Source organism: Pongo abelii, chromosome 7 (assembly GCF_028885655.2).
Source record: "Pongo abelii isolate AG06213 chromosome 7, NHGRI_mPonAbe1-v2.0_pri, whole genome shotgun sequence".
NCBI lineage: Eukaryota > Metazoa > Chordata > Mammalia > Primates > Hominidae > Pongo > Pongo abelii.
In genome coordinates, this window is record NC_071992.2 from 113,526,648 (window position 1) to 113,535,294 (window position 8,647).

At 43.1% G+C, this 8,647-nt stretch overlaps 1 pseudogene; it reads right to left on the reverse strand.

Moving 5' to 3' along the window:
• Positions 1 to 248: 248 nt before the first annotated feature.
• LOC103891361 (small ribosomal subunit protein uS5-like) lies at positions 249 to 5,181 on the reverse strand (annotated as a pseudogene).
• Positions 5,182 to 8,647: the final 3,466 nt, after the last annotated feature.

An 8,647-nucleotide genomic window follows, 5' to 3' on the forward strand; every position in this document is an offset into this window, starting at 1 on the left:
CAGTTCTTTTACCACTCCTACATTCTTGATTTTGATTCATTTCTTTGGCTGGATTTCAATGTCCAATGGTTTTGTTCATGAAAGGCTTACTTCTATATCTTTTACACACTAGATTCTAAATACTACTTTCCCTCTGTCTTTTCATATTTGAGAAAGCTTGCTTGTTGACTTTATAACTGAACAGTTTTGTTGGACTACACTTTTTTTTTAACAGGCTTAACTCACTTTATTTTACTTGTATAAAAACCTTATGTTGTAGCCACAGCTGGAGCCTGGGTCCTCTGCACGGAGACTCTGGCGTGGGTCTTGACAAGGTGGTCAGTGAATTCCTGATAGGGAGACTTGGTGAATACAGTCTCCTTCCAGAGGTCGGGGGTCAGGTAGCTGTAGGTCTTGGAGATGGCATCAAAGGTGGCCTTGGTGAAGTTGCCCAGGGTGGCATTGCAGCCCCCAGCTGAGGTGTGGCAGTCATGGATACCGGTCATCAGCAGCAGCTTCTTAGCTACTGGGGTCGAGGCGATGCCAGTGCCCCAGGTGCAGGGATGAGGTGCACCAGCACAGAGCCACAGCGGCCTGTCACCTTGCAAGGGACGGTGTGGGGCTTGCCAAACTTGTTTCCCCAGTGGCCTCTGCGCACGGGGACAATGGAGAGGTTGGCCAGGATCATGGCCCCTCAGATGGCGGTGGCTACCTCCTCAGAGCACTTAACACCCAGACCGACGTGGCCACTGTAGTCTCCTATGGCCACCAACGCCTTGAACCTGGTGCACTGGCCAGCACGGGTCTGCTTCTGCACCAGCATAATCTTCAAAACCTCATGCTTGAGAGAGGCCCCCAGGAAAAAGTCAATGATCTCAGATAGTGATAGATCAGGGAGAAGTGATAGATCTCCTCCAGGGACTTGATCTTCATGTCCTTGACCAGGCTGGCCCAGCTTGGTGATGGGCATCCATTCTTTGTCCTTGGCCTTGCCTCCACGAGCTCTGCGGCCCCAGCCACTTCCGCCCCCGATCATGGCAGCAACCCCGGCCGGGGATGCCACTGCTGCAGCCTCCGCAGAAGACTCCGCGGTTCCCCATCCCAGGGCCCCTTCCTCACTCCGCTGTCCCAGCGCCATCTACCATTTGGTGTTTTCTCGGAGGAGAAGCGGGCTACACTTTCTTGTCCTCAGAAGTTAGTGGATATTGCTCCATTCTCTTCTCTACCACAAGCCCTGCCCAATTTCCTTCCTTATAGGAATATGTGTATTAACATGCATAATATGTAAGAATATTTTATATATAATATATACCTTACGAGAATATATATAACATATATATTTGTTATTATTTTACAGTCTATGACCTCCATATTGATTGCCTTCCATTTATTTTAATCTCTTTGTCCCTTTTCTCTGCATTTACTTATTATTATTGTTGTTGTTTTTCTTATCTTTTTTTTTTCCAGAGACAGGGTGGTCTCACTCTGTCACTCAGGCTGGAGTACAGTAGTGTGATCATAATTCGCTGCAACCTCGAACCCCTGAGCTCAAGCAATCCTGCCTCAGCCTCCAGAGTAGCTAGGACTACAGGCATGTGCCACCCCACCAAGCTAATGTTTTGTAGAGGCAGGGTCTCACTATGTTGACCAGGCTGGTCTCAAACTCCTGGGAGATCACTTGAATGATCCTCCCACCTTGGTCTCCCGAAGTGCTGGGATTACAGGCATGAGCCACCATGCCTGGCCCTGCATTCGCTGATTATTGTCTGCATTTCCTCCATGCCACTAATTCTATTTTCAGTCATGTCTATCCTGTTCCCTGCTCTTCCTAAATTATTTATTAGATCTATGGTGGCCGTCTTTGGGGTCTCAATTAGTTTCCTTAGCTCTGAAAATTTCTCCATTCTTTTCATTCTGTTATTTTATTACCTCATTTTGGGGCCTTAGTTTTCTAGAATAACAATACCATAAAGTTATCCTATATATTAAAGCACTTCCGGGGGATCTTTTCTGTTTGTTTGGAAGAGGTATATTTTCATTATTTTAAAAGCTATTTTTCACCTTTAAACACTTGTCTTTTTACACCATGTTTTGTCTTCTTTCTTTCTTCTTTTCTTCCTTTTATTTTTCTCATTCTTTTTCTTTTCCTTCTCCTTCTTTTTCTTCCTGCTTTAATGTGTTTGCTTACTTGCCTTGCCTTTATTTTTTCCATTCTTCTTTTAAATTATATAGGTCTGACCAGGCTCAGTGGCTCACACCTGTAATCCCAGCACTGTGGGAGGCTGAGGCAGGTGGATCACCTGATGTCCAGAGTTCAAGACCAGCTTGGCTAACATGGTGAAACCCCATCTCTACTAAAACTACAAAAATTAGCTGAGCATGGTGACACACGCCTGTAATCCCATCTACTCAGGAGGCTGCGGCAGGAGAATTGCTTACACCCGGGAGGTGGAGGTTGCAGTGAGCCAAGATAGCGCCACTGCACTCCAGCCTGCGTGACAGAATGAGACTCTGTCTCAAAAAAAAAAAAAAAAAAAAATTACATAGCTCTGTACTGACTTCTCATTGGGTCTGACATAATGTTTCCACATTAATATTCAGGACCAGTCTCAAAAAAAAAAAAAAAATTACATAGCTCTGTACTGACTTCTCATTGGGTCTGAGATAATGTTTCCACATTAATATTCAGGACCAGTCTGTCTGCCTCATTTGGAGCTATTTAAGTTGCTGGGGTTGCTTTCAATCCACTTTAGCCTGAGGATATGGTGAGAGTCATGTGAAGGGAGACCCACAGTAGGTCAGGAGGAGCTCTGATTTCTCTTCTGGAATCCAGTTAAACATCCTGTACCAATGCCCCCCTCCCCCTGCCCCTAGCTAGCTGTGGGTATATCTGTCTTGATCTTCTAACTCATCACAGAGACCTAGAAAGATGGGAAGCCAGGGAGGCCCTTCCTGCCTCTGTCAGGCCCAGAGGGGTAAGCAGGGTCTGCCATACTTGAGGCTTTTCCTTTACTTTTCCCAGGGCCACCTACTCACTCCTCCCAACTGTTTCTTTCCAAATTGGAAGACATTCATAAAAATTATCAGAGTTCTCAGCATTATTCCTGAGGGGTGGGTGTGAAAAAAAAAGCTACCCCAACAATGTCACTTTCCTTGGCTCTCACTTTTTGGAGTTTATGGTGTAAAGTTGTTCTCCTTTGTTTTTTGTTTTTTCACTACTTCTGTTTATTTCATCAGATTTAGAGGCAGATGATTTAATCTGACTTTATTTTGCCACTTGCATTCAGAGATTTATTTCCTTTTTATACTGTCAAATTTTATATACTTATATAATGTAAGGATGTAAAATACCTAGAGAACTATTACCAATACATAACTTTTTTAAAAGCAGAAAATCTCCATCCCGTTTATTGCTCTTAAATAAACGTTCCTCAAAACTGCTACTGTACGTCAGTTAAAGAGCCAGCATAGGCCTCAGCCCCCAAACTCCAGACCCTGACAGACCTATATTCAAGATCCCAACTCTGCCACTCACTAGTTGTGGGACAACTGAGCAAGTTACCTAATGCTTAGTTACTTTTAATGGCAAAACCACAATTACTTTTGCACCAACCTAATATTAAAAAGGGGATGATAACAATACCTACCTCATCAGTTGTAAGGATTGAATGAAATAATGCACACTAGATGTTTGCCACGGTGCCTGGCACGGAACCCACCTATTTTCTAGGTTTTGCATGCTGCTTCCCCTTTCCGTGACGCAGGCCATGGAAAAGAAATTTTTTGAATTGAAGGAAATATAAAGGTTATCTTATCCAAGCCTCTCACATCACAAAAGAAGAATTAAGATCATGAGAAATTGCATCAGATGTATTATACCTACTCCTCAATACCCTGACACTGGAATTAGATTCTTGATCAATGGGCATGAACATTCTGATCCTTGTGAAGGGGCATTTCTCATTGTAAATTATTAACCAGGTATCCAATTTATTAAAAACACAACAAAATCATTTCAACAGGACCTGTGACAACAACCTGAGACCTCTGAATCTAGGTCCGGTGTACTTTCCACTAATTGACAGCTTCACTTACATTATTAAAGGAACTATCTTCAATCCCATGAAGGATTACAAAAATATTTATATAAAGAAGTGTACAATTTTAAAAATAAAGAAATAGGCTGGGCGCAGTGGCTCACGCCTGTAATCTCAGCACTTTGGGAGGCCAAGGCAGGCAGATCACTTGAGGTCAGGAGTTCGAGACCAGCCTGGCCAACATGGTGAAACTCCATCTCTACTAAAAACACAAGAAGTAGCCAGGCATGGCAGCGTGTGCCTGTAGTCTCAGCTACTCAGGAGGCTGAGGCAACAGAATCGTTTAAACCTGGGAGACAGAGGTTGCAGTGAGACGAGATCGTGCCACTGCAATCTAGCCTGGACAACGGAGCAAGACTCCGTCTCAAATAAATAAATAAATAAATAGCCAGGTGCAGTGGCTCATTGCCTGTAATCCCAGCAGTTTGGGAGGCTGAGGTGGGAGGACTGCTTGAGCCCGAGAGGACTGCTTGTGCCCGGGAGTTCAAGACCAGCCCGGATAATACAGCGAGACCTTGTCTCTATTTAAAAAAAAAAAAAAAACCTTAAAAACAAAACTTAGCCCAGAGTGGTGGCACCCCGGCAGAAACACACCTAAGCCCAGGAGGCAGAGGTTGCAGTGAGCAGGGATCATGCCAGTGCCCTCCCAGCCTGGGCAACAGAGCAAGCACCCTGCCTCAAAAATAAATAAATAAATAAATAAATAAATAAATAAATTTTTATAAAAAGAAATAAAGAAATGTTATTGGGGTTTTTAAAAACATGTTAAAGTGGATAAGGAGACATATCATTAAATATCTAAACTATTCAAAAGATACAGGACTCTCACAGAGTTACACTAAGCTTGTGAAGGCTTAGCTACTAAAAAGAAGAAAAAGAAATATGTATATATAAAAAGATCCACTAAGTAGCCGGGCGCGGTGGCTCACGCCTGTAATCCCAGCACTTTGGGAGGCCGAGGTGGGCGGATCACAAGATCAGCAGATCGAGACCATCCTGGCTAACACAGTGAAACGCCGTCTCTAGGGACAGAGTGAGACTCTGTCTAAAAAAAAAAAAAAAAAAGAAGATACACTAAGCTAATGAAAGTCTTACCTTTGTCCATACCCACTAGTATAAAAGTTTTAATGCAAATTTATAATTCATCATAAGATATGCATTTAAAGGTCACAGTACTAAAAATGTAATGTTGTGATTAGCTCAAAAAAAGTAATGAATCCTTAGAGGAAAAAAATATTTAATATCTTAGACCACAGTGACTTGCACCATCCTAATAATGTATATTGCCTCCAACCCAGACGTTCTTAGCCTGAAAGGTGTCAGAGAAGGAGCAGCCTTGGGGAATACATTTCACTACATAAAGCTCCTGTGCCACTCACTCCAGCTTCTTTGGTGCACAGTCACCAGGCACTCTCCTTCGTGCGACCCAACACCCAGACCCTGCCCTCCTCAGCTCACACCCTAAAAATGGCCCCTGGTCGTTCAGATTGTATTGTTGTTGATATTCTTGTCTCACTATTCCAGCCTGAAATATAGATGCCATTAATTCAAATTTTTCTTACTCCTAATGTGACAACCAGTTAATCAGATAAACAGGTCAGCTTTAAATGGTTAAGAGATAAAGGAAACTAAGGCCAGGCGCGGTGGCTCACCCCTGTAATCCCAACACTTTGGGAGGCCGAGGCAGATGGATCACCTGAGGTCAGGAGTTCAAGGCCAGCCTGGCCAACATGGAGAAACCTGTCTCTACTAAAAATATAAAAATTAGCTGGGTGTGGTGCTGGGCGCCTGTAATCCCAGCTACTCAGGAGGCTGGGGCAGGAGAATCACTTGAACCCATGAGGTGGAGGTTGCAGTGAGCTGAGATCGTACCATTTGCACTCTAGCCTGGGCGACAAGAGCGAAACTTCATCTAAAAATATGTAACTTACCTGCACATTGCACACATGTACCATAAAACCTAAAGTATAATAAAATAAAATAAAAAAAAAAGAGAGAGAGAGATAAAGGAGACTAGAGATACAACATCCCACTCCCTTCCCCTCTCTGGAAATATATATGAGTAAGACTGAAGCTTTCAGAGATGGTGACTTCATCTTTATTGCTTAACCTAAAGAAATGCCTTCAGTGGTTAAAAAAAAAATTCTTGCTACAGGAGCCAGAAGAAAGCCATGGCATCCCATACTTGTTAGAGGTAACTGAGGGCTATAGTAGACGACTATAATAAACATGAGCAGGGCATGGTGGCTCATGTCTGTAACCCCAGAACTTTGAGAGGCCATGGTGGGAGGATCCCTTGAGGCCAGGAGTTCAAGACCATTCTGGGCAACATGGTGAGATCTTGTCTCTACAAAATTAAAAAATTAGCCAGGCATGGTTGCACGCATCTGTGGTCCCAGCTATCGGGAGGCTGAGGTGGGAGGATTACTTAAGCCTAGGAGGTCGAGGCTGCAGTGATCTGTGACAGCGCCACTGCACTCCCAGCCTGGGTGACAAAGTGAGACCCTGTCTCAAAAAAAAAATATATATATATATAAAGAAATAGAATACGTCAGGTGAAATTTGGAGTACTCCTCGAAGAAGCCCCAAACATATGGCTACTTAGTCCTGGTCTGTCATCAAACATCTGAAGCCACAGTGGCTCTAGTATTGCAGGAGATGGCCACCCGCAGGCACTCCCTTACCACCTGCTGAGGTTCTGCTGCTCCCAAATGGACCAGAGCAGAAAAGTATCATGTGACTTCATTTCCTTGCTGTGCTAGGACCCCTGACCTTTCTGATCATCCTTTTCTCTGGGCCACTTGGACCCAGGATGGGACTCCAAGCTTCTTGGCCCTTCACTTGCTCACAGTCTGCACTCTTCTTCCCCTTCCCAGTCAGGGGTAACGATGCTACAACTGAGCATTAGCCAGGAGACTGGAGAATGCTGCTTCCCTCCAGAGCAGCTCTGACTAAGGTGAGCATTGGCATTGCCTGACAACAGTGACTTGCCTGTGCTCAAAGTACTTTCTCAGGCTCAACAGAGACACTCTATTTAGAAAGTATTGAAATCCACTACATTCTACACTTAACTTAAAAGCTGGCCACTCAAAGCCTGTAGCTTTCTCAGAAATGCTGATTCAACCATAAAATTTCAGAACAACAAATAAGCCAGAAATTTCCATACAGATAGGTTGTTCATTACTTTCATATAAAGTTATGTGAGTCTTAAGTGAATTCAAAGGCCAAATCTTTGAAAGTCAAGATCCATAAAATAAATAAAATAGTTAATTATACTTCATCATTTACACTTAGTTTTTGACAATATATTTTCAGCATTTGCTGATGATGCATAAGGTTGCTTTTGTTTTCTTCTTCACAACTGAACATGCAGTCAAGCAGCTTAGTCCAACAAGCAGTAATTTGAGACTAAAGAGTCATAGCCTTTGGCATGCCAAATTCATACTTCACATATTCCCTTAAGAAATAGAATCCATAGCCAGGCATGGTGGTGTGCACCTGTAGTCCCAGCTACTCAAGAGGCTGAGGTGGGAAGATGCCTTGAGCCCAAGAGGTTGAGGCTGCAGTGAGCCATGATCATGCCACTGTACTCCAGCCTGGGTGACAGAGTAAGACCTTGTCTCAAAAATAAAAATAAATAAAATAAAATAAATAAACAGAACCTGGCTGAGTGTGGTGGTTCACACCTGCAATCCCAACACTTTGGGAGGTCGAGGCAGGAGGACTGCTTGAGGCCAGGGGTTCAAGAACCAGCCTGGGCAACAAAGCAAGACCTCATCTCTACAAAAAAAAAAAAAAATTAATTAGCTGGGCCCACTGGCAAGTACCTATAGTCCCAGCTACCTGGGAGGCTGAGGCAAAAGGATCCTTTGAGCCCAGGAATTGGAGGTTGCAGTGAGTTATGATTGTACCACTGCAGTCCAGTCTATGTGACAGAGTGAGACCCTGTCTCAAAAAGAAGAAAGAAGAAGAAGAAGAGGAAGAAGAATAAGAAGGAGGAGGAGGAGGGGGAGGAGGAGGGGGAGGGGGTGGGGGGAGGGGGAGAGGAGGAGGAGGAGGAAGAGGAGAGAAGAACTGACATGCAACTTCTGGGTTGTGCCCCTTAAATGGATAACATGTCTTTTTATTCTACTTTGCCTTCTCCCATCTTGCTGCCTGGAACTTGGACATGGCAACAAACCATCTAGAACCAAACAGATGAGGCTAATATTTTAAGGACACTTGAACGGCAGCATGGAGGAGCCAACATATCAGCATTATTTGAGAAAGGAATCAGACTATTCAATGAGAAATAAAATTCTTTTTTATTTTTTTTAAAACTCTACCCCTATAAAAAAAAAACAAAAAAAAAAAAACAAAAACTCTATCCCTGAGTGACAGATTAGAGAAATAACATTCTATCTTGTTTAAATTTTTGTTGTCTTTGTTAAAACAGCTAAAACTTTATCATCCTAGTTGAAATATCTTGCAATTTCAATGTCACATTTAGAATTCATGTTTTTGTTACTAATTGCTATTTCATTTTCACTAATTGTTACAGAGTATTTAAGGCAAGGAGCAATAAAACATTC